Genomic DNA, 24,447 nt, shown 5'->3' on the forward strand with positions numbered 1-24,447 from the left:
GGGGATTTTCCTGAGCATACCCTTAGAGCCCACATCTCGTTGATACCTAAGGAGGGCAAAGACCCGGGCCTATGTGGGAGCTACAGACCCATTTCCCTCCTAAATTCGGTCCTAAAACGATTCTCTAAAATCCTTGCCACGTGATTGGCACAGCACTTGCAGTCCCTTATACATATTGACCAGTTAGGTTTTATTCCCACCAGGGAAGATAGGGACAACACCATTAAGGTGCTTACCCTAGTCCATAAAGCAAAGTCATCTGGGACCCCTTGTCTTTTCGTGAGTACTGATGCCGAGAAGGCTTTTGATCGGGTCAAATGGACATTCATGTTCTCGGTCCTTCACCATATAGGTCTGAGTGAACGGATGTTGGCATGGATAAGTAAGATATAATCACGCCCTTCAGCTCAACTCAAAGCGAATGGGGTGCTCTCATCTCCCCTTGACATCGGGAATGGGACCAGACAGGGTTGCCCCCTGTCGCCCCAGTTATTCGCACTGTCATTGGAGCCCTTTCTCTCCACAATTCGAGAAAACTCAGACATAACGGGACTCCAAATGGGTACTATTGAGTGCAAGATATCTGCCTACGTGGATGACATGCTGTTCTCGCTGACGAATCCCAGAGTTTCCTTGCCAAATCTCCTTCGGGAATTCCAGATATACGGGATACTTCTTGAAATCGGAGGCCATGGGGGTCGTAGTCCCCCCGCAAATGTTACTAGACTTGCAGTCCAATTCTCGATTTAAATGGACCCATACAGCACTTCCCTGGCCCCCACCCATTCATAATCCTTACCAACCTTTCCTTCCGCTGCTCACAGGAACACACTGGATGACTTGTCTAATTAACCAACTTGTACTCAGAGTCACTCTGTGGATGGTGAGGAAAGGAACAAAGAGCAACAAGGAAACAAAGACCTGAAGTGTGCCAAAGGTCACGTGGTCAGTATGCCTAAAAGGGGACATACCCAAGTATGAAATGTAAAGAATGAAATTAAAAGAAAAAGGGAATGGGTGGGTGGGACACAAGAGCCGACGTCCAACGAGAAGGAGGCAGAGGAGGGCAGGCTTTATGCAGCCTGACTCCTACAAATACAGGCTTACCCTGCGGTCAGCCTTTACACTTGTACTCAGAGTCACTCTGTGGATGGTGAGGAAAGGAACAAAGAGCAACAAGGAAACAAAGACCTGAAGTGTGCCAAAGGTCACGTGGTCAGTATGCCTAAAAGGGGGCAAAAAATAACACAGTAGGAAGAAAGCTCAACAACCAGATGAACCAGTGAAAAACGTCAAACCTGGAGTGGCGGCAAATGAGTTATGCCTTTGCCGCAGAGAAGGAAACGCTAAGAAAGGCAGTAGCCCCTCCCCTAGCTTCAGAAACCACAAGGCCCCTATTATTCACACTGTGATTGGAACCCTTTCTCTCCACAATTCGACAAAACTCAGACATAACGGGACTCCAAATGGGTACTATTGACTGCAAGATATCTGCCTACGTGGATGACATGCTGTTCTCGCTGACGAATCCCAGAGTTTCCTTGCCAAATCTCCTTCGGGAATTCCAGATATACGGGATACTTCTTGAAATCGAAGGCCATGGGGGTCACAGTCCCCTCGCAAACGTTACTAGACTTGCAGTCCAATTTTCGATTTAAATGGACCCATACAGCACTTCCCTGGCCCCCACCCATTCATAATCCTTACCAACCTTTCCTTCCGCTGCTCACAGGAACACACTGGATGACTTGTCTAATTAACCAACTTGTAAAAGACACCGCTATTCTCCTGTCTGGCACCGGTCCCCTTGGAGGCTTTACCCCTCACTGTTTGGGTGGTCTCTGCCTCCCCCTGGATGCTCCACATATACCCCGACGACATTGTCAGAGGGGCAACACTTGACAGGACACGGGGCTGTCATTCTGGTGGCATCTCCCATTGGAGGAAGGGATGATGGCCCCAACCCCTTGGCAGCAGGTTCTTTCATGTACAGACCAGGGCGGCTCATCTTCCCTTCTGGAGTCTTGACCTTAGAGGGGGGAGTTGCACTTTGGGGGGTCTGAGTTATACCTAGTGCGCTGTACTGGAAGGGCTTGACATTCCCGCATATGTGTCCCCTCTCCCTGGTTGCGCCCCTCATCCCCCTCTCTGGCCCCCACCTACTCTTTGCCGACATTGCCTTCTGCAGCTTTCGGGGACACCCTGGATGACTTATTTATTGAGCCTATTGGTGCGAGACACTGCTTCCCTCCAGTTTGACTCTGGACCCCCCTGGAGGATTTACCCCTTACTGTTTTGGCGGTCCCAGCCTCCCTCTGGATGCTCTACACAGCCCCCGATGGTGATGCAGGAGAGACACTAATTGGCGGGCCCCAGAACTGCTGCTCGGGTGAAGTCTCCTGTTGGATGGAGGGATGGTGGCCCCAGCCCCTTGCCTGCCGGATTTTCCATGCACCGACCAGGGCTGCTCCTCTTTCATCTTGATGTGGTGACCATGGAGGGGAGGAGTTGAAACTTATGGGGTCCGGGTGGTTGCTGGTGTGAGCGCTAAAGGACTTGACCTTTCCGCATGTTTGTCCCCTCTCCTTTGCTGCCCCCCCTTCCCTCCCCCCTTCCCTCCCTTACCTCCTTCCCTTCCCTCCCCCCTTCCCTCCCCCCTTACCCCCCTCTTTTCCCCCCTTCCCTCCCCCTTTTCCCCCGGGGCGTAGACGGAGGAGAGGGGGTAAGGAGAGGACAATCTGCCAAAGAGAGAAATACATTTGTTCTGGGGCTGCATGTACTTTTGGGGTATGGGACGGGGGGTGGTGGATCCCATTCTGTGATGCCTTTTCTGTTGTGACGGGCTCCCTCGTGCATGCCTACGTTTAGGGCAAGCTGAGGAGACCCCTCAGTGCTGACAGTTCTATGCTCTACCTCTGTTTTAATTATACTATTGTTTTTTGGTTCTATGATGTTACTGATTGTCTTTTATTTGCATACCGGTATCAGACGTGACATTTACCACTGCCGGGACTGGGGGGACTGGGATCCGGGGGCTCCCTCTCCGACCTGTCTACCCACCAACCCAAGTAGGACGGCGCTTTAAACCCAGTGTACATCTGGTAAGCGCTATAGCATAATTGTGCTGTTTTAGTATACAATTCCTGTACTGTTGAGTGCGGACAACCCTTAATTTCCCTCTCCCCCCTGGGGTTGAGGTGCCCGGCCTCTTTTTCCCCTTACCTTTCCTTCCATTTGCCCTTCCTTTTTCCCCCTTAGTTCCCGCCATCCATTACCTACCCAATACCTACCTTGGTTCAGCTTTCTTTGCTTTTCTCGGACGTCCCCCTTCCCCTCCCCGAGGAGCGATGGCAGACTCAGTCAAGGTCACCTCTCTAAACGTTAAGGGACTGAACTCCTCTGAAAAACTGTGGATCCTCCTGTGAGAACTGAAGACTTCCTGTACTGATGTGGCCTTTATACAAGAAACACATTTTAAAAATACTAGCCTCCCCTTTCTACGGTCAAGATCCTTCCCTAAGGTCTACCACTCTACTAACCCCTCCTCTAAGACCAAGGGAATCTCCATTCTGATCTCTAGCAGGCTCCCCTCGGTTCTCCAGGATTCTCTGGTGGACCCTGGGGGCTGATATCTTTTTCTTAGGGGCCACATTGGAGAGCTCCTTTTTACATTTGCCACTGTGTACGCTCCCAATGATCACCAAGACACATTCCTCAGAACTACCCTGCACAGATTATGTGACTTTCGGGAGGGCCAGTTGATATTAGGTGGGGACTTTAATGTCCCCTTTCGCCATTGGTTGACACTTCTGCCTCTTGCTCCTCGCTCCTCATTTCCTCTAGAAAGCGGATTACTAAGTGCTTACTGAATGACCAATTAGTTGATATCTGGTGTCTGCAACACTCCGGGGAAAGGGACTACTCTTTTTGCTCTTCCCCTCACAAATCATACTTGAGGATAGACTTCTTCTTGATTCCACATGACCAACTGCACTTGGTGAGCTCTTCCTCCATCGGCCATATTACTTGGTCTGACCACGCTCCTGTGGCCCTTACCTACACCCTCTCTAGGAACCCCTCACCTAGGTCTCTATTCTGGCACCTTAATGAGAGCCTCCTCCAGATACCGGAAGTTTTAGCAGATGTGACCAGGGAATTTGAACTTTATTTCCAAGAAAACTAAACGCAGGACTGCGACCCGGAGATAATTTGGGAGGCTCACAAGTCAGTACTCAGCAGGGTATTTATCAGGCACGGGGCGCGCATCAAACGAACACGGAAGGAACAGCTTGCTAATCTGTTTTGTGAACTTGCCTCTGTGGAAGCGAAACATAAACATGCCCCGTCACGGACCATAGAGATTGAATTGGGGACACTCCGTACCCAGATTACTGACCTACTCCATTATAAAGCGAAAGCGGCACTCCAGTTTTGTCGTAAACTGACGTAGGAGTCAGGGGACAAATGCGGAAAAATCTTAGCCAGGTCGGTAAATGAGTTGAAATCTGCCTCTTACATACCACAGTTGATAGATGAGAATGGCCAGAGGGCCTCTACCCCAACCCAAATAGCCAAAGTCTTTGAAAAATGTTACTCTGATCTCTACAACCTGCCCGATTCAGGGTCCGGACAGGACAATATAGACAGATATGTAACCGGTTCTGGTCTACCAACCCTCTCATCGGAATCACGGGAGTACTTGGAGGACCCGATCACACTGGAAGAAGTCCAAATGGCCGTGGGACCTCCGAAGGTGGGTAAGGCTCCGGGCCCTGACGGATATACCGCACAATACTATAAGACCTTCCTCCCTATTCTTGGCCCGCGCTTGGTGAATTTATTTAATACTCTGAGTTCGAATGGGGATTTTCCTGAGGATACCCTTAGAGCCCACATCTCGTTGATACCTAAGGAGGGCAAAGACCCGGGCCTATGTGGGAGCTACAGACCCATTTCCCTCCTAAATTCGGTCCTAAAACGATTCTCTAAAATCCTCGCCATGTGATTGGCACAGCACTTGCAGTCCCTTATACATATTGACCAGTTAGGTTTTATTCCCACCAGGGAAGATAGGGACAACACCATTAAGGTGCTTACCCTGGTCCATAAAGCAAAGTCATCTGGGACCCCTTGTCTTTTCGTGAGTACTGATGCCGAGAAGGCTTTTGATCGGGTCAAAAGGACATTCATGTTCTCGATCCTTCGCCATATAGGTCTGAGTGAACGGATGCTGGCATGGATAAGTAAGATATACTCATGCCCTTCAGCTCAACTAAAAGCAAATGGGGTGCTCTCATCTCCCGTTGACATCGGGAATGTGACCAGACAGGGTTGCCCCCTGTCGCCCCTATTATTCGCACTGTCATTGGAACCCTTTCTCTCCACAATTCGACAAAACTCAGACATAACGGGACTCCAAATGGGTACTATTGAGTGCAAGATATCTGCCTACGTGGATGACATGCTGTTCTCGTTGAAGAATCCCAGAGTTTCCTTGCCAAATCTCCTTCGGGAATTCCAGATATAGGGGGTACTTCTTGAAATCAGAGGCCATGGGGGTCGCAGTCCCCCCGCAAACGTTACTAGACTTGCAGTCCAATTTTCGATTTAAATGGACCCATACAGCCCTTAAGTACTTAGGTACTTACATTCCACCGGACATCGCGCGTACGTTTATGTTGATCTTCCCCCCACCCCTTGTCACTAAGATCTGCAGTTTGCTTCACGGGTGGCATTCTGGCCTCCATTCCTGGTTCAGGAGATGCAATCTCATTAAAATGAACATACTCCCTAAATGTACCTATCTTTTCCAAGCTCTCCTGATCCAAAGTCCAGTCCCGTTTTTTAAGCAAGCTCAATCCCTGCTCACTCAATTTAACTGGGCCCACAAAAATCCCAGACTTAAGTGGTCACAGCTGACATTGTCTAAACAACAGGGAGGGTTGGTTCTCCCTGACTTGCGATGCTACTACCTGGCCTCCCATCTGGGGCGTGTATTGGACTGGAATGGAAACAAACTTTCTAAGCTCTGGGTGCAACTAGGACAATCTCACTCCCGAATTCCTCTAAGAAGCGCCATGTGGTGCTATAAGGATTTACCCACAGAATTGACGTCACATCCCACTATAGGGGCTTCATTGAAAGTCAGTCACCTGATCGCTACCCAAAACACACTCACGTCTTTGACTTCCCCCCTATTCCCTATACGTGACCATCCGAACTTTGAACCGGGGACCCACTTAGAAATTCCAACCTAGACCATGCGTCTAAATTCGTCATTGATGGAAAATGGCCTTCTTTCTCAACCCTAACAGATCCGACAGGGCTTTTCCAACTGCCGTTTTGGAGAGCGGCGCAACAACATCATTTTCTCCATTCCATCCCCAATACTCAAACTTTCGCCCACCCTCAGACGGAGTTTGAGACTCTATGCAGGAGCGAAGGCCCTTTGGTCCACATTCTCTCTCAAACAGATCACCCACACTTAACCTGTCTGTCCAACTGGGAAAAGGACCTTAATTGCTCGTTTTCCCCAGCACAGAGACAACGCATTATCACTTTGGCTCTCAAAACCTCGCTGTGCACGAAGATACAGGAGACAAATTTTAAACTTCTCACCAGGTGGTATTTGACACCATCAAAGCTGCATAAATAATTCCCCTCTTCCTCGAACATATGCTGGAGGTGTGGAGAAGAAGAGGGCACGTTGCTCCACATTTTTTGGTCCTGCCCCAGCTTGGTGGACTTCTGGACAGAGATCCGATGCATAACACAAAAATTCTTGTACTTTATCCGTGCCTTGAATCATTATGATTGATGGAAGCCAGACTCACATTTGCGAAATATAACTGTATCAAGTATTGTTCAGCTGCTTTTTGCTCTGTATTTCTCTGTTGCATTATGTACTCGGGGGAGCGTCTTCCCCTGTTTGGAGAAAAAAAAAACGAAGCCTACGACACCTGGTATTCCCAGGCGGTCTCCCATCCAGGCATTAACCAGGCCCGACCCTGCTTAGCCTCCAAGATCAGATGAGATGGAACAGATTCAGGGTGATGTGGCCGTAGCCAATATCTTCAGGCACTCTAAACTCTCTTGACAAATGCCAAGATGGTCACCTTGGGAACAAGAGGAAAAAAATAGGTCAACGGCAACAACATAACAAGAAGCCTACGGCATCTGGAAATCCCAGGCGGTCTCCCATCCAGGGATTAAACTGGTCCCAACCCTGCTTAGCCTCTGAGATCAGATGAGATTGGGCTCTTTCAGGGTGATGTGGCCGTAGGAGATTTCTTCAGGCACTCTCAACCCTCTTGACTAACGCCAAGATGGTCACTTTGGGAAACAAACAAAAAAAAACAAGTTAACGCCAACAACATAAGAAGAAGTCTACAGCACCTAGTATTCCCAGGTGGTCTCCCATCCAGGTATTAACAAGGCCCGACCCTGTTTAGTCTCTGAGATCAGACAAGGCCCGACCCTGTTTAGTCTCTGAGATCAGACGAGACCCTGTTAAGTCTCTGAGATCAGACGAGATGTGGTGCTTTCAGGGTTATGTGGCCATAGGCAAGCTGGACTCTCAACCCTCTTGACAAACACCAAGATGGTCACCTTGGTAAACAAACAAAACAAAAACAAGTCAACGCCAACAACATAAAAAGAAGCCTACAGCACCTAGTATTTCCAGGTGGTCTCCAATCCAGGTACTAGCAAGGCCCAACCTTGCGAAAAAAGACAGGTCAATGTCAACAACATAAAAAGAAGAATACGGCACCTGGTATTCCAACGCCATCTCCCATCCAGGTACTAACTAGGCCCAACCCTTCTTAGCCTCAGAGATGAGAAGAGATAGGGCTCTTTCAGGGTGATGCTGCTGTAAGCGATCTCTTTGGGCACTCTCAACCCTCTTGACAAATGCCAAGATGGTCACCTTGGGAAACAAGCGGAAAAAAAAACTAATCAACGCCAACAACATAAAAAGAAGCTTACAATAACTGGTATTCCCAGGTGGTCTCCCATCCAGGTACTAACCAGGCCTGACTCTTCTTAGCCTCCAAGATCAGACAAGATTGGGTGCTTTCAGAGTGATGTGGCCATAGGCAATCTCTTCAGGCACTCTCAACCCTCTTGACAAACACCAAGATGGTGACCTTGGGAAACAAGCTAAAAAAAAACAGGTCAACGCCAACAACATAAAAAGAAGCCTACGACACCTGGTATTCCCAGGCGGTCTCCCATCCACGTACTAACAAGGCCCGACTCTTCTTAGCCTCCAACATTAAACGAGATCAGGTGCTTTCAGGGTGATGTGCCCGTAGGCAATCCCTTCAGGCACTTTCAACCCTCTTGACAAACGCCAAGATGGTCACCTTGGGAAACAAGCAAAAAAAAACTAAGTCAATGCCAACAACTTAAAAAAAAAAGCCTATGCCATTGAGAAATCCCAGGCGGTCTCCCATCCAGATACTAACCAGGTCCCAACCCTGCTTAGCCTCTGAGATCAAATGAGATTGGGCTCTTTCAGGGTGATGCGGCCATAGTAGATTTTTTCAGGCACGCTCAACCCTCTTGACAAACGCCAAGATGGTCACCTTGGGAAGCAAACAAAAAATCAAGTCAACGCCAACAACATAAAAAGAAGCCTACAGCACCTAGTTTTCCCAGGCGGTCTCCCATCCAGGTATTACCAAGCGCGACCCTTTCTAGCCTCTGAGATCAGAGGAGATTGGGTGCTTTCAGGGTGATGTGCCCATAGGCAATCTCTTTGGGCACTCTCATCCCTCTTGAAAAATGCCAAGTTAGTCACCCTGGGAAACAAGCGAAAAAAAACAGGTCAACGCCAACAACATGAAATGAAGAATACGGCACCTGGTATTCCAAGGCCGTCTCCCATTCAAGTACTAACTAGGCCCAACCCTTCTTAGCCTCCAAGATCAGAAGAGATAGGGTGCTTTCAGGGTGATGCTGCTGTAAGCGATCTCTTTAGGCACTCTCAACCCTCTTGACAAATGCCAAGATGATCACTTTGGGAAACAAGCGAAAAAAAACAGGTCAACACCAACAACATAAAAAGAAGCCTGCGGCATCTGGAAAACCCAGGTGGTCTCCCATCCAGGTACAAATCAGGCCCAACCCTGCTTAGCCTCTGAGACCAGATGAGATTGGGCGCTTTCAGGGTGTTGTGCCCGTAGGCAATTTCTTTGTGCACTCTCAACCCTCTTGACAAATGGTAAGATGGTCACCTTGGGATAAAAGGGAAAAAAAACAGGTCAACGCCGACAACATAATGAGAAGCCTACGGCACCTGGTATTCCCAGGCTGTCTCCCATCCAGGTACTAACCAGGCCCATCGCTGCTTAGCCTCCGAGATCAGATGAGATTGGGCTCTCTCAGGGTGATTTGGCTGTAGTCACTCTCTTTGGGCCCTCTGAAGCCTCTTGACAAAGGCCAAGATGCTCACCTTGGGAAACAAGCTAAAAAAAACAGGTCAAAGCCAACAACATAAAAAGAAGCCTACGGCATCCGGTATTCCAAGGCGATCTCTCAATCAAGACACTAACCAGGCCAGATCCTTCTATGGCACCTGGTCTTCCCAGGCAGTCTCCCATCCAGGTACTAACCAGGCCTGACACTGCTTAGCCTCTGAAATCAGACGAGATCGGGTGCTTTCAGGGTGATGTGGCCATAAGCGTTCTCTTCAAGACACGCCCAACCCTCTTGACAAACGCCAAGATGGTCGCCTTGAGAAACAAGCGGAAAAAAAAAGGTCAACGCCAACAACATAAAAAATAGGATTTTTATATACAGCTTACCTGTAAATTCCTTTTCTTGAGAGTACATCACGGGACACAGGCGCTTCATTACATAGTGGGTTATATAGGCACCTCTGGTGATTGGACACTGGTTAACCCCAAATTAAGGACAATTCCTCCCCTATATAACCCCTCCCATATGGGGGGCACCTCAGTTTTGTAGCAAAGCAATAGGAAACCACGTAAAACCCAAGAGGGGTGGGAGCTCTGTGTCCCGTGATGTACTCTCAAGAAAAGGATTTTACAGGTAAGCTGTATATAAAAATCCTATTTTCTTGATCATACATCACGGGACACAGGAGTTTCATTACATAGTGGGATGACCCAAAGCAATGCTCAGATTGAGGGGAGGGAGACACAGATCATAATATATAGACCGCCAAGGACCGGAGGACCTAAACTGCAGCCTGCAGTACACTGCGCCCAAAGGCGATATCCTCTTGCCCTCTGACATCCACCTGATAGAATCTGGTGAATGTGTGGACTGATGACCAAGTTGCAGCCTTACAGATCTGAGCCAGGGAGGCCTGGTGATGCACTGCCCAAGAAGCACTTACAGCCCTAGTTGAGTGCGCTCTCACTTGAAAAGGAGGGATCTTCCCTTTAACACTATAGGCCTGAGAAATAATCTGTCTAATCCACCTTGAGAGAGTGGATTTTGATGCCGCCTGGCCCTTCCTAGGGCCTTTCGGCAAAATAAATAAGAAACCAGTTTTCCTTATCTGAGCAGTTGCCTGAAGATAGATACTGATTGCCCTTACCACATCCAAAGTGTGCAAAGATTCTTCTTCTGCGGACTGTGGGTCCGGAAAAAAGGATGGTAGGCTTACATCTTGATTCAAATGGAATCCTGAAACCACCTTAGGCAGAAAGGACCTGTTGGGACGCATTACCACCAGGTCCTTATGAATAATTAGATATGGTTCTTTACTGGAGAGAGCTGCTAGTTCTGACACTCTTCTAGCCGTGGATATGGCTACCAAGAAAACCAATTTTTTAGTCAAAAGAACTAACGAAGCCTGATGCAAAGGTTCAAAAGGTTGCCCCTGCAAAGCTGAGAGAACCAAATTCAGATCCCATGGGCATACCGGAGGTTTGACTGGCGGCCTTATCCGCATAGCCCCCTGGATGAAAGCCCGCACCAGGGAATGTGATGCAAGTGGTTTCTGAAAAAACACTGACAAGGCCGAAATATGCACCTTGATAGTGCTTACGGCCAAATTCATTTCTAGGCCTGACTGGAGGAAGGCCAAGATCCGGCTAATGACATACTTTCTAGGATGACATTCCCTGAGTTCACAACAGGAAACATATGCCCTCCAGATTTTGTAGTAAATAAGCCTGGAGGCCGGCTTTCTGGCATTGACCAGAGTAGAAAGGACTGGCCCCCGAAAGCCCACGGTCTCTCAGAATGTGGGTCTCAGCAGCCAAACCATCAAATTCAGACTGTGTAAAGCAGCATGGTAAATTGGACCCTGTGAGAGCAGATCTGGCCGGAGAGGGAGGATCCACGGCCTGCCTACTGCCAACTTCATGATCTCTGCGTACCACGGTCGCCTGGGCCAAGCCGGGGCTACCAAAAGAATCGACTTTGTTTCCCTCTAGACTTTTCCCAGGAACCGCGACAAGAAGCGGGCACGGGGGGAAGGCATAAATCAAATTGTACTGATCCCAGGGAACTGTCAGAGCATCCGACCCCTGAGCGAGTGTATCTCTTGTCCTTGACACAAATTTGTCCAGTTTTCTGTTGAACCTGGACGCAAACAGATCTACGTCTGGAGTACCCCACCTGCGACATATGTTCCAAAACACGTCGGGGTGCTGAGCCCATTCTCCTAGGCACAACTGCTGGCGGCGCAGAAAATCTGTCTGCCAATTTTCCACTCCTGGAATGAAGACTGCAGAAAGGCATGGAACATGCCTTTCTGCCCAGACAAGTATACGATTCACCTCTTTTTGCGCAACCAGACTTCTGGTACCACCCTGGTGATTGATATAGGCCACTGCTGTGGCATTGTCGGACTGAACCCGAACAGGTCTGAAAGACCAGTTTATGAGAGCCATATAAACTGCCCGGATCTCCAAGACATTTATGGGCAATAGCTTCTCGATCGCAGACCATTTCCACTGCGAGCACGTCTCCTCCAACACTGCTCCCCAGCCTGTCAGGCTGCCATTTGTCATAATAATCTTCCATGGAAGAGGAAGAAAAGTTTTGCCTTTCAGCAAATTCTCGGTTTGTAACGAGACTCTTAGACTCGTTAGACGAGACTCTTGCGTGTCCCTGGGGATAGACGCATAAGAAGATCCAAGGACTGGGGCTTCCTGTTCCAAGCCGCAAGGATGAATCTTTGCAGAGGCCTTGAGTGGAACTGGGCGAATGGAACGGCCTCGAAGGAGGCGACCATTTTCCCAAAGAGTCTCATGCACAACCGAATGGGGGAAGATCTTCTGCCCAGAATTAGACGCACCAGATCCCCAATGGCCAAGGCTTTTGGCCTTGGTAGAAACACCTTGCCCTGAGCAGTGTCGATAACCATACCCAGGTATTCCAACCTGGTAGCAGGCTGTAGGGACGACTTTTCTAGGTTTATAATCCAACCTAGGCGTTCCAGCTGTTCTAGCGTTCTGGTAACACTGTGGTTCAGGAGCGCTACTGTTTTCTCTATGAGAAGCAAATCGTCTAGATAAGCCATGACGGCTATACCCTGAGCTCTTAGGTTTGCCAAGAGAGGGTCCAGAATCTTTGTGAAGACTCGAGGGGCCGTAGCTAGCCCGAACGGCAAGGCCACAAATTGAAAATGGCGCCGCTCTACCGCAAACCTTAGATTCTTTTGGTGTGCGGGAAAAATTGGCACATGGAGATATGCATCCTTGATGTCTATTGATGCCATAAACTCTCCCCCTTGCAGGGAGGAGACCACAGTGCGAATTGACTGTATTCAGAAGGACCGGATGCGTAAAAAACGGTTCAGATCCTTCAGATCCAGGATAGGTCTGACACTTCCATTTGGCTTTGGAACGGTGAAGAGATTCGAGTAAAACCCTGAACCCTGTTCTTTTGGGTCCACTTCTACTATCACCCCCTGGGATAGTAAGTGATCTAAGGCCAGAAATAGCGGTCTTTGCTTTACTGGGTCCCTGGGGATCCTTGACCTTAGAAAGCGAGAAGGTGGAATCTCCTGAAACTCCAGCTTGTAGCCCAGAGATACCGAAGAGACCACCCACTCATCCCGGATCTCTTCCCGCCAGGCTTCTGCAAACTGCAAGAGCCTTCCCCCCACTTGGCCGAGCGGGGGCGCTCCTTCACAAGGAAGCTTTCGGGCTCTGCTTGGCAGGCTTTCGCCCTCAGGATTTCTTCTGCCCCTGGGCCCGGCCTTGAGCCTTTCCTGTAGAGGGGGGTTGAGAAGGCCGTCTCCACTGCTTAGAGCTTGATGCTCCGGGAGAGAGAGAACGCCTAAATGATGGACGTTTGCTCCTTTTGACTGGAAGGAGAGTAGATTTACCCCCTGAAATTTTTTGGACGAATTTGTCTAATTCTTCTACAAACAAACGTTCCCCTTTAAACGGGAACCCAATCAAATGCTTCTTGCATGATAGCTCAGCTTGCCCAATTCTTTAGCCATAGGGCCCTTCGCATGTGTACCAACAGGAGGGACAAACGAGATGCTTGTTGGACAGAATCCAAAATCGCATAAATCAGGAAACACAGAATTTGAGGTATTTCTGCATAATTCTCCACTTCCTCACTGGGAAGGAGGCCAAGCATCTGCTTAACCTGTTCCTTGAGGAACTGACACAACCCCACAGCTGCGACTGTAAGTTGCACTACAGTGCCAGTCATGGAAAAGGAGGCTTTTTTTTTTTTTTGTAAAATCTTTATTTTGAGATATTTTGACATTGAAACACACTTAAGTATACATTAGACAGGTGTGTCAGGACCAAACAAAGAACAAATAAACTGTAGGAAACAATGACACCCATAAAAACTGACCCAGTGGCCAAGAGTTGGCGGCTCAAACCAGACACATGAATTAGGCAAACGGGTGGAGATGAACGTCTGGAGTGTCTTCTAGCTCATACACATCAAGTCCGGCCTCCGTGGGCTAGGGCCCCGCTCCAAGGTGCCTCTGAGCGGAAAGGAGAGGACGGGCCGGAGCCCAGTCCCCCACCTCCCGTCATACAAAAGGCCGGGGAGGCATGGGACCACCCCCAGGGGCCGCCCAGGAGAGGGGGGCACAATCACCTCCAGCAACCTCTCCCGAGCGTCCCCCGGGGGTAGGACAGGCCCACAGCAACCCCCCCGCCCAGGAGGGACATCCCAGCATGGACCCCTCCGGACAGAGGGATTCCCCCCGTCAGCCAAACAAAGTGGCCGCAGGGCCAGCCAGCCCACAGGAAGCCTAACGCACCACCACAGCTCAATACCACGTAGGTCAATAAAAGGCAACATCTTATAGTGTGGAATACAGAGAAAGAAGGTAAAAAAGAACAGTAGGAAGGGTGAGAGAGAGGCAAGAAGGGGTAGAGAGGGTATTGGGGGATAGGGTAAGGGAGGAGGGTGGAGCCTACTTGACATCCCTGCGAAGTGCAGCGGTCCAGCACCAGGCGAGTCTCAGCAGCAAAGTCGTCTCTCCGTCCATGGGGCAAGAAGGTGAAAAACAGCCACTAGGTGGGAACATCATTGCGTGTGTGGGATCTCAAAGAGGGTTCCGCTAGCTCCAGTAGAGCCAAGTCCAGACTGGAGGTAGCGTATATAGTTTCGGACATGTAGACTGTCCATGATTGCCATATGCTGTCACACTTAGCCTGTGTACCCCTACAGGTTGCCACCCAATATTCCGCTTCTCTGATGTCATTCACTTTTTTGACCCAGTCCTCCACTGTGGGAGTCCTAGTTTGTTTCCAGTAAATCGGTATAAGACGTCTGGCCGCGTTCAACAGATGTGGCAGAGGGCTTTTTTTGTATCTACCAATCGGGATCGGAGGAATGTGCAAAAGATAGTTGGCCGGAGACAGTGGCACATCAAGATGCAAAACTGCCTCTATGCGGGATCGGATGTCCTCCCAGAATGGCTTGATTCGTGGGCAATCCCACCAAATATGAAGGAGGGTGCCCAATTGGCCACATTCCCTCCAGCACCGGTCCGATACCGAAGGGTAGATACGTGCTAAGTCTGCCGGCACTCTGTACCAGCGAGACAGTACTTTAAAATTAGTTTCTTGGGTTTTGGACTCCATGGAGCTAGCGTACGTGAGTTTGTAGAGGTGGGACAGTTGGGCCGCGGAAAAGTCAAGTTGTAGCTCCCTCTCCCAGACCCGTATGTATGCCGGTCTAGCGACCTCGGTAACACAGCCCAGCAAGTGATATAATTCGGAGATCAGGTGGGGAGTGGGTTCATCTGCTACAAAAAAACGCTCAAATGGTGTAAGGAGCGCTTCGTCCCTGATTAAGTGGCCATGGGCTTCAAAAAAGTGGTGCAATTGCCTGTATCGCCAAAAATTCATAGCTGTCTGCGGATGCCCGGTCTGCAGGGATTCATAGCTGTTCCACACAAATGTCGACAGAATGCTATTCAATTGGGTAAAAAACAGTTTAGGGAGGGAGATGGGTATCATTTGTAAAAAGAATAATACTCGGGGCAGGATATTCATTTTAATAATATTAATGCGGCCGAACCACGTAAAAGCGGTTTTGGTCCACTGCAACAAATCCGCCTTGATCGCATGTAATAAGGGGGGGAAATTAGCGGCATATAAGGCATCAAAGCAGTTGGTCAACTGGATGCCCAGGTATTTAATAGAAGACGTGGCCCAGGTAAAGGGGAATGCTAATTGCAGGTGTTCCGCTTGAGGCAGGGCGAGGTGAATAGGCAAAATCTCCGATTTGGAAAGGTTTATCTTGAAATTGGATAACTCACCAAAAGTCCTCAGCTCCTTCAACAGAACCGGCAACGAGATCAGGGGTTCAGAGAGATAAAGGAGCACATCGTCCGCATACGCCGACAGTTTGTGCTCCGTCATCCCAACCTTCAGGCCTCTAATGTCTGCGTTCGCCCTCACCCTGCAGAGCAGTGGTTCCAGTACCAAGGCAAAAAGGAGAGGAGACAGTGGACACCCCTGTCTCGTGCCGTTTCGAATCGGGAACCGGGAGGAAAGCACCCCATTCACCTTCACCTGTGCACACGGAGTGGAGTACAAGGCCATAATCGAGGACATCATACGCGTCCCCAACCCCTGAGCCTCCAGTACCGCCCATAAGTACCCCCAGTCGACGCGGTCAAATGCCTTTTCGGCGTCCGTCGAAAGGACGATACAAGGTTTAGGATCAGGACTGTTACGTGCCCAATGAATGAGTTGGATTGCCCTGATGGAGTTATCTCTCGCCTCCCTGCCACGAATAAACCCTGCTTGGTCTGGGTGGATAATTTGGGGCATAAGACTCCCAAGTCTGTTTGCCAGGACTTTTGCTACAATCTTAATATCGACGTTAAGAAGGGAAATCGGTCGATAGCTCTGGGGGACGGTAGGATCTTTGCCCTCTTTTGGCAGCACCGTAATGTGTGCCAACAGTGCTTCGGTTGGGATAGGCTTCCCCTCCGCGATGGAATTAAAGTAGGTGCACATATGTGGCGTTAAGAGGGGCAGGAAGATCTTATAGTAGGAACCCGAAAAACGATCCGGTCCCGGGCTCTTGCCCTTGGGCAGGGATTTCACCGTTAGCGCAATTTCCTCCGGCGAAATCGGCCGCTCCAAGTCGACGCATTGTTCCGCCGTAAGTGTAGGGACTCTTGCCGACGCTAAAAATTCTTGAATGGCAGCAGACTTGGGAGGCTGAGCGTGTGCGGGCGAGGCCGGGGAAAGGTTATAAAGTTGGGCGTAAAATTCCTGGAACCCCGAGGCAATCTTGTTGGATTGGACCCAAACGGCACCCGAGGGGGAACGGAGCTTCTGTACATAAGCTTGAGCATGTTTCTTGCGAAGGGCCCTGGCCAGCATACGGCCGCGTTTGTTTCCATGTTCATAGTACCTGTGTGAAAGATGCCTGGCCTGCCTACACGTGTGGCGATCTAATAAACGTAAAAACAGGTCACGCAATTCAAAAAGCTTCTGCTTAGCCTCTGGGCTCCCCCCCTGCTTATGGGAGAGTTCTGCCGCCTGTAAGGCGGCCAGAACCCTGTTGAAATCCTCTTGACGTGCTTTCTTGATTTGGGAACCCAATGATATCAGTTCCCCTCTAATCACGGCTTTGTGCCCCTCCCAAAGCACACCCGCACTTATCTCATCCGAGGCGTTTTCCCTAAAATAGTGGGAGATGGTCTCCGACACCTTGGCAACCGCAGCAGAGTCATCCAAGAGATTTTCGTTCAGTCTCCACGTCCAGGCCCTGTGGGGACCAGATGGTAATTGAATGGTCACGCCAACCGGTGCATGGTCCGAAAGGGTGATGCTGCCAATGGATGCCGTCTGCAGAAGCTCAAGCGTGGGACGGTCAACATAGACATGGTCAATGCGCGTGTATACGTCATGGACGGACGAGTAATAGCTAAAGTCTCGTCCCGAGGGATGCAAAATCCTCCAGATATCAAGTAAAAGGTGTGCCTGCAGTGATTTGCGAAAGTGTTTGAAAAAGGCATGGGAGTGTGAGGGTCGGGTGCTCGAAGTGTCGAGCAGATGGTCCGGGCAGACATTAAAGTCCCCGCCTAAAATTAAATACCCGGCTTTAAAGTCTGTCAATAGGTCAAGGGTAGCGTCCAGGAAGGTAAGCTGATCAGAGTTGGGGGCGTATAAGGAGGCGAATGTGTACATGCACCCAGCTATGGTGCCCTTTAGGAAAACAAATCGGCCCTGAGGGTCAATTTTGCTATCCACTGGCTGAAAAGGGCACGTCTTATGGAACGCTATGGCAGTCCCTCTGGACTTGGCCTTAGGAGATGTACTGTGAAACCACTGATTAAACATATGGGTGGGCAACCTGGGTAGGGAATGGCTGGTGAAATGTGTTTCCTGCAGGAAGACCACTTGGGCCTTCAACTTTTTAAGTTCCCACCACAATTTGTTCCTCTTCCCCGGAGAGCAGAGACCCCGTAAATTGTAGGAAATTACCTGGAGTGTAGACATGGGAGAGTTGGAGGGTGGAGGACTGGGCAAGCGTCCCAACCCGCCTGGTGTAAGGACCGCAGCAACAGCAGGCTCCTAGGAAAAGGGGGGAGTGAAAAAAGAGGGAGAAGAAAAGGGGAGAGATAGGGAGATAAAAAACACAAAAAAAAGTACAAAAATACCAACAACATAAAAACAAAACAGCTACATCAAAATTAGACAATGCAGCAGTTTGGGGGGAGATGGGACCCACCCCACTATCCGGGGGGGCTCCTAGCCCCCTCCTAAAGTCCCAACAGGGAACTAAACCCATGGATGGATGGCCTATGTGGGGAACGTAAACCAAAACAAGGGGGAAAAGGAAGGTCCCCGCCCCGCCCACCACATCTGAGAGCAGAATAGCCTCAATTCGGGAGAAAAACCGATCCAAAAAAGCAACAAAAGTAAAAAATAAAAGAGGAGGAAAAAAGGGGTGAAGCCCAGTGTGGGCTGATTGCATTCGGGGACGTGGAGTCTGGCCGATCCCTGGCAGAGGCCCCCCGCCACGGTAGCCGCACAGCAAACTGCAGACCGCGGAGGGGGGGGGGGGGTCACGGAGGTAGCTACGATGGCAAAAGAAAAGGGGGAAATAAAAACAGAAACCAAAACACATTAAAAAAACCCCTCCCCCCACCCCTGGTGCCCCGCAAAGGGAAGAAAAAGGGGGCGCCGTGGCAGACCACCTTCCAACATTGGGAATGTAAACATTCTCCGCCCTGTAGGCCTAATCTGATAGTCAAACAGTAACAAGGGCTGGAGAGAAGTCACCAAAAATTCTTGCGGCCAAGGCAGCCACAGTCTTCGGCCGCATAGGGCACATCCAGGTCCCTGGAACACCCGGGGGGGGGGGTACAGGGTCAAAACATCCCATTTACAATTCCCGTGGGGGGAGGCCCAGACACCAGCAATCATCACCTGCCTGCCATCCTTAAGCACATGCAGAGAGAAGGGGAAGCCCCAGCGGTAGGACAGCCCTGCAGCCTGGAGCACAGAAAGGAGCGGGCGAAGGGCTCTCCGCCGCATGAGGGTGCGCCACGAGAGATCCTGATAGAAAGTCAGTCGAGCACCATCAAAATCATAAAAGGGCTTACCCCGCACTTTTTGCATAATCCGGTCCTTGATAGTATATTTGTGAAGTTTACAGATTATATCCCTGGGATTGTCAGCGTCTTGAGACGGGGGGCGCAGTGCTCTGTGGGCTCGGTCTATTTCAATAGGAGCAGTGGCTGGGAGTCCCAATATGTCCCTAAAGATATCAGTCAGAGTGGGGACAATATCCCTGGGTCCAGTAGCCTCCGGGAGCCCCCTGATCCTGATATTGGCCCTCCTGCTGCGGTTTTCAACATCATCCAATTGCCCCAGCAGTACCTCAAGCTGATGGTCTTGTGTTTGGCACCTAGATTGCAGCAGAGCAATAGCGGGGAGAGTCTCCTCTAATTTTTCCTCCAGGGCCTCCACTCTGTGACCCAGATGTGTAGTATCAGCTTTAAGCTGGGCAATATCAGCGGTGAAAGCCTTCTCCACTGTGCTAGTGAACTTTTCTAGGTCCTCTCTGGTGGGGAGAGACATAATATGGCGGCGTATTGCGTCATCTCCCATGAGGTCTGAGACCTCTGAGCGGCCATCCAGGGACCCGGGGGATGCAGGGGGGCCGAATCGCTTACCGATCCTGGGGAGGGCACCGGAGAAGCCAGGGAAGGCTGTGAGGATTTCCCAGCTTTCTGAAGTTTCCCGGTCGATATTGGGTCCATCGCGGCCCTGTCTGTGGGGGCCCGGGAAGAACTGATCCAGCTGTCCCTGCCGCTTCTTGTTACCCTGCGGCGGTCGGGAAGACTGGCGGGATCGTTGGGACATTGAGCCCGGTGATGTGGATCGGATTTCCCCGCTGAGGGCAGCTGATATGTGCGGCGATGGAGCGGAGCTGAGGTGAAGCACTTCCTCACTCCTCCATGGTCAGGACACGCCCCCCCAAAAGGAGGCTTTTAATAATGTTTCCAGCTTCTTATCAGTTGGATCTTTAAATACCTGAGCATTATCCAAAGGACAGGTCAGATTTCTATTCACGCAAGAAACAGCCGCATCGACAGATGGGACCCCCCATTTCTTGGTGAAACTTTCCTCCAGAGGATAAAGCATAGAAAACCTTTTAGGAGGAGCAAACAGTTTATCGGGATGTCCCCAATCCTCATACAACAATTTATCCATTAAGGGATTAATTGGAAAGGAAAAGGCAGGTTGTGGGATTTTCCTGACTCCCAGGGAAGAAACAGAGGACGTAGCGATCTCAGCAGCAGGCATTCTGAATGTGGTACGCACCAATTCAGTATAATACTGCACCTGTTTTCTGAGCGCCTGGGAGGAGGGGACTCTCTCCTCTTCCTCTGATTCATCCGACTTCTCAAGATACCTGTGCCAAGATAGGGATCTCTCCTCATTGTCAGAAGTGTCATCTGAAAGAGGAATCTCAGCAGAGGGAGGGGATCTACCCCTTTTCCTGCTTTCTTTCAGGGAAGCTGAAATAAAATTCATGATTCTCCCTTCAAAACCTTCCAATGTAGCCCTAAGGGAGTCCTCAGTGATGTATACCGGGGCTGAAATATCAGGAGAGGCTGCAAATCCTGACAGGGGCACTGACTCATCCTGTGAGGCTGACTCCAGTCTTGCAGGGGGGGGATGGTAACCTACAGGCATTTTTAGAACCCCTAGACCTAGGCGGTGACTTACCAGTGTCCTTGTTATCTCCCCCTGAGACCCTCTTACAAGGAGACATAGTCCTAAGCTACAAAGCAGAGGTACTAGTACAAAGTGCAATCACTGTTGTGCTTAAAGTCTCACAATAAATATATATGCTTAAACTGCACAACCTGATGCTGAGTAGGTGTCTTAGGTTTGCCTGGATCCAATCCCTTGGGATGCTTACTGCCCACAGCTCCTGTGTCTCCACTTACAGCCCCCTGACGCTCTGGGCTGTAAAACTGCGCAGTACAGCGCCGTGCACACCGAACAACGCGGCTCGCAAACACACTCCCGCCTCCTCCATTAGCACGGAAGCGTGCTTGGTGTGCGTGCACGAGGACTGCCGGTATCCAGGGGGGAAGGGAATTGCCATCGGAGCTGTCTGGGACCCCCAGACTACGTATTACCTTCATTGTGGCTGAGATTGCAGTGGAGACATGAGTCATCTGGGAGAACCAGGCTTCACTGAGCGTGTGTATCTGAAAGGCATGTAAGTATGTATCAGGCTGCTCTTACTCCCCCTAGTGGTGGAAACCAAGTAAGACATACAACTACTCAATGAAGAAATCCATAATATAATTTATACAGGATTAACTTCCCTTACCTGTCCTTGCCGCAGGAATTGCTGAAAACAGACAGATTCCAGCCTTCACCCATCACGGCGGGCAGAGTTGTGCCAACCTTCAGGTTTTTTTTGGGGTTCCTTCTCAGAAGAACCTCCTACCTGGACCTTGTAAAAGACTCTGCCAGAAACTTTCGTGCCACTATGTAAATAGTACAGTAAGTCTGGTTTTCCCAGAGCCCAGTCTTCCAATAGGAGAGGACTTACAGGCAAAACCTCGTTTCTTCAGATGACGAGGCCCGGGTACCATATCATCTTGGGAGTCAAAATATCGGCCCGAGATATGGATCCGGTTTGTTGTAGCCCTTAGGCCCCCACAGGGACCTGCACAGAACTTTCTTCATAGCACATGTTTTACGTGACCAACCACCACTGGCAAAAGGAAAAATTAGGTGCCTCCCATATGGGAGGGGTTATATAGGGAAGGAATTCTCCTTAATTGGGGGTTAACCAGTGTCCCATCACCAGAGGTGCCTATATAACCCATTATGTAATGATCCTGTGTCCCGTGATGTATGATCAAGAAATAAGCATACGGCACCTGGTATTCCCAGTCGGTCTTCCATCCAGTTACTAATCAGGCCCGACAATGCTTAACCTCCGAGATCAGACAAGATCGGGCACTTTCAAGGGGATGGGGCCATAGGCGATCTCTTTGGGCACTCTCAACCATCTTGACAAACGCCAACATGGTGATCTTGGGAAACAAGCTAAAAAAACCAAGTCAATGCCAACATTGGAGGCTAAGCAGGGTTGGGCAATCAGTTTACTTGCCTGAAATAGGCATCTCAGAACTGCCATCTGGCTGCTTCCCGGGTTTCCAACTCCTTCAACTAATCCCAGGAGACAATACTTCGCCTCCATCCTGGTGGAGGTTCCAAACACCCGATCAATGGTTCCTGTCACCTCCGTCCAGTAGCAGATAACTTCGGGCACCTCCAAAACATGTGCATCATGTCTCCCCCCATGTTCCCGCAACGGGGGCAACTTGCGTCCGGCCGTTCGGCCAAATTGAAAAAGTTTACGAGGAGCATAATAAGTTCTATATAATAAGAACAGATGTGACATCCTCTGAGAGGAGAGCCACAATTGACCACAGGCAGTATTCCTGTGGCCAATTATAGCTCAAGGGGGTTTAGTACACACCCCACACTATATAAGGCAGCCAGCGCGGTGGCCTTGTATAGTGTGTTGCGGCGGTCAGGGAAAGAGGACGATAGGCAGGGACAGTGTCTTTACTGCTTGGGAACCTAGCACTGTTACAGTGGGTGTTATGTGCCTCCTGCACAGTACACACCTGAAGCTACCCTTTATTACTGGTGTTCAATTTTTGCAATACAGGCATCGGCAGTGCAGAAGTTAGAGTGGGTGTTGTGTGCCTCCTGCACAGTATACACCTGAAGATACCCCTTATTGCTGGTGTTCTGTTTCTGTAATGCAGGAACCTAGCACTGTTACAGTGGGTGTTGTGTGCCTCCCACACTTGTCCTTATTTTCGGCAGCTGGACGTGTTGAGCCACATCATGCCGAACACTTGGTCGGATGTGAAAGACCAAGCCCTCCTAATGCTCCTCATCCTCTCTCACCCAGGCTCAGGGTACTAGCCTGTGTTCTGTATACACTAGGCTTTCTTCTGTATACCCTATCCTCTCTTTATACTCTAGCCTGTCGTTTATGTACACTAGACTCTTTGTTTACCTCATAAATGGCAGTGTATATAGAAGGAAGGCTAGTTTATACAGAGAGGCTAAGGTATACAGAAGGTAGGCTAGAGAATAAAGAAGACAGGCTAGTGTATACAGGACACATGCTAATGTATACAGAAAACAGGCTTGGTTATAGAGAGAGACTGAGACTATTATATTCAGAAGAAAAGCTAGTGTATATAGAGAGGCAGGCTGGGGTATATAGAGAGGCAAGTGAATACAGATAGGGTGATGTATACAGAAATGCTAGTGTATACAGAGAGGCTATAGTATACAGTTAATCTGGGGTATACAGAGATCTAGTTTAAAGAGAGGCTAGTGTATACAGAATACAGACTCATATATGCAGATAGGCTTGAGTATACATAGATGCTAGAGTAAACAGTGAGGCTGGGGTACACAGAGAGGCTAGTTTAAAGAGAGGCTAGTATATACAAAGATGTTAGTGTATATAGAGAGGTTAGTGTATAGAGAGAGTCGAGTGTATACAGATAGGACAGTGCATATAAAGAGACTAGTGTATACAGAAGACAGGCTTGGGTATACATCCAAGCTGACAGTGTATACAGAAGACTGGGTAGTGTATACAGAGAATCTAGTGGGTACAGAAGTCAGGCTGGTGTATTCTAGCTAGTTGTTACAGTCTAGTGTATACAGAAGACAGGCTGTGGTATACAGAGGGTTTAGTGTATTCAGAGAGTCTAGTGTATACAGTCGGCGAGTGTATACATAATACTGGCCAGTTCACACAGTGTTTACAGAGATGCAAGGGTTTACAGAGAAGCTAGTGTATATAGAAGACTACAGCATACAGAAGAAAGGCTAGTGAATACAGAATACAGACTTGTGTATGCAGATAGGCTTGAGTATACAGAGATGCTAGAGTAAACAGTGAGGCTGTGGTATAAAGAGAGGCTAGATTATACAGAGAAGCTAGTGCATACAGTGAAGCTATTTTGTATAGAAGCCTGGTTAGTGTATACAGAGAAGCTAGTGTGTACAGAAGAAAGGCTAGACAGGCTATAAAGAGAGACAAGTGTTTACAGAGGACAGTTTGGGGTATAGAGAGATGCTAGTTTATACAGAGAGGGCATACAGAAGACAGAAGACGGGCTAGTGTATTCAGAACATAGGCTAGGTATTCAGAGAGTCTAGTGTATACAGTCGGCGAGTGTATACATAAGACTGGCTAGTTTACACAGTGTTTACAGAGATGCAAGGGTGTACAGAGAAGCTGGTATATATAGAAGACTACAGCATACAGAAGAAAGGCTAGTGAATGCAGCATAAAGGCTGGCTTCTACGGAGAGGCTAGTGTATGCAGAACACTATCTAGGGTATAAAGAGAGGCTAGATTATACAGAGAGGCTAGTGCATACAGTGAAGCTATTTTATATAGAAGCCTGGTTAGTGTATACAGAGAAGCTAGTGTGTA

At 49.4% G+C, this 24,447-nt stretch overlaps 5 pseudogenes; all 5 read right to left on the bottom strand.

Annotated features, from left to right (window-relative positions):
• Window positions 1-6,947: 6,947 nt before the first annotated feature.
• LOC143999065 (5S ribosomal RNA) lies at window positions 6,948-7,066 on the bottom strand (annotated as a pseudogene).
• A 913-nt stretch (window positions 7,067-7,979) lies between these two features.
• LOC143998755 (5S ribosomal RNA) lies at window positions 7,980-8,098 on the bottom strand (annotated as a pseudogene).
• Window positions 8,099-9,289: 1,191 nt separating this feature from the next.
• Window positions 9,290-9,408, bottom strand: LOC143998752 (5S ribosomal RNA; annotated as a pseudogene).
• Window positions 9,409-9,568: 160 nt separating this feature from the next.
• LOC143998673 (5S ribosomal RNA) lies at window positions 9,569-9,687 on the bottom strand (annotated as a pseudogene).
• A 12,148-nt stretch (window positions 9,688-21,835) lies between these two features.
• On the bottom strand, window positions 21,836-21,954 carry LOC143999188 (5S ribosomal RNA; annotated as a pseudogene).
• Window positions 21,955-24,447: the final 2,493 nt, after the last annotated feature.

Source organism: Lithobates pipiens, unplaced genomic scaffold (genome assembly GCF_037356315.1).
Source record: "Lithobates pipiens isolate NorthernLeopardFrog02 unplaced genomic scaffold, aLitPip1_a1.2 Scaffold_19, whole genome shotgun sequence".
In the NCBI taxonomy this organism is placed as follows: domain Eukaryota; kingdom Metazoa; phylum Chordata; class Amphibia; order Anura; family Ranidae; genus Lithobates; species Lithobates pipiens.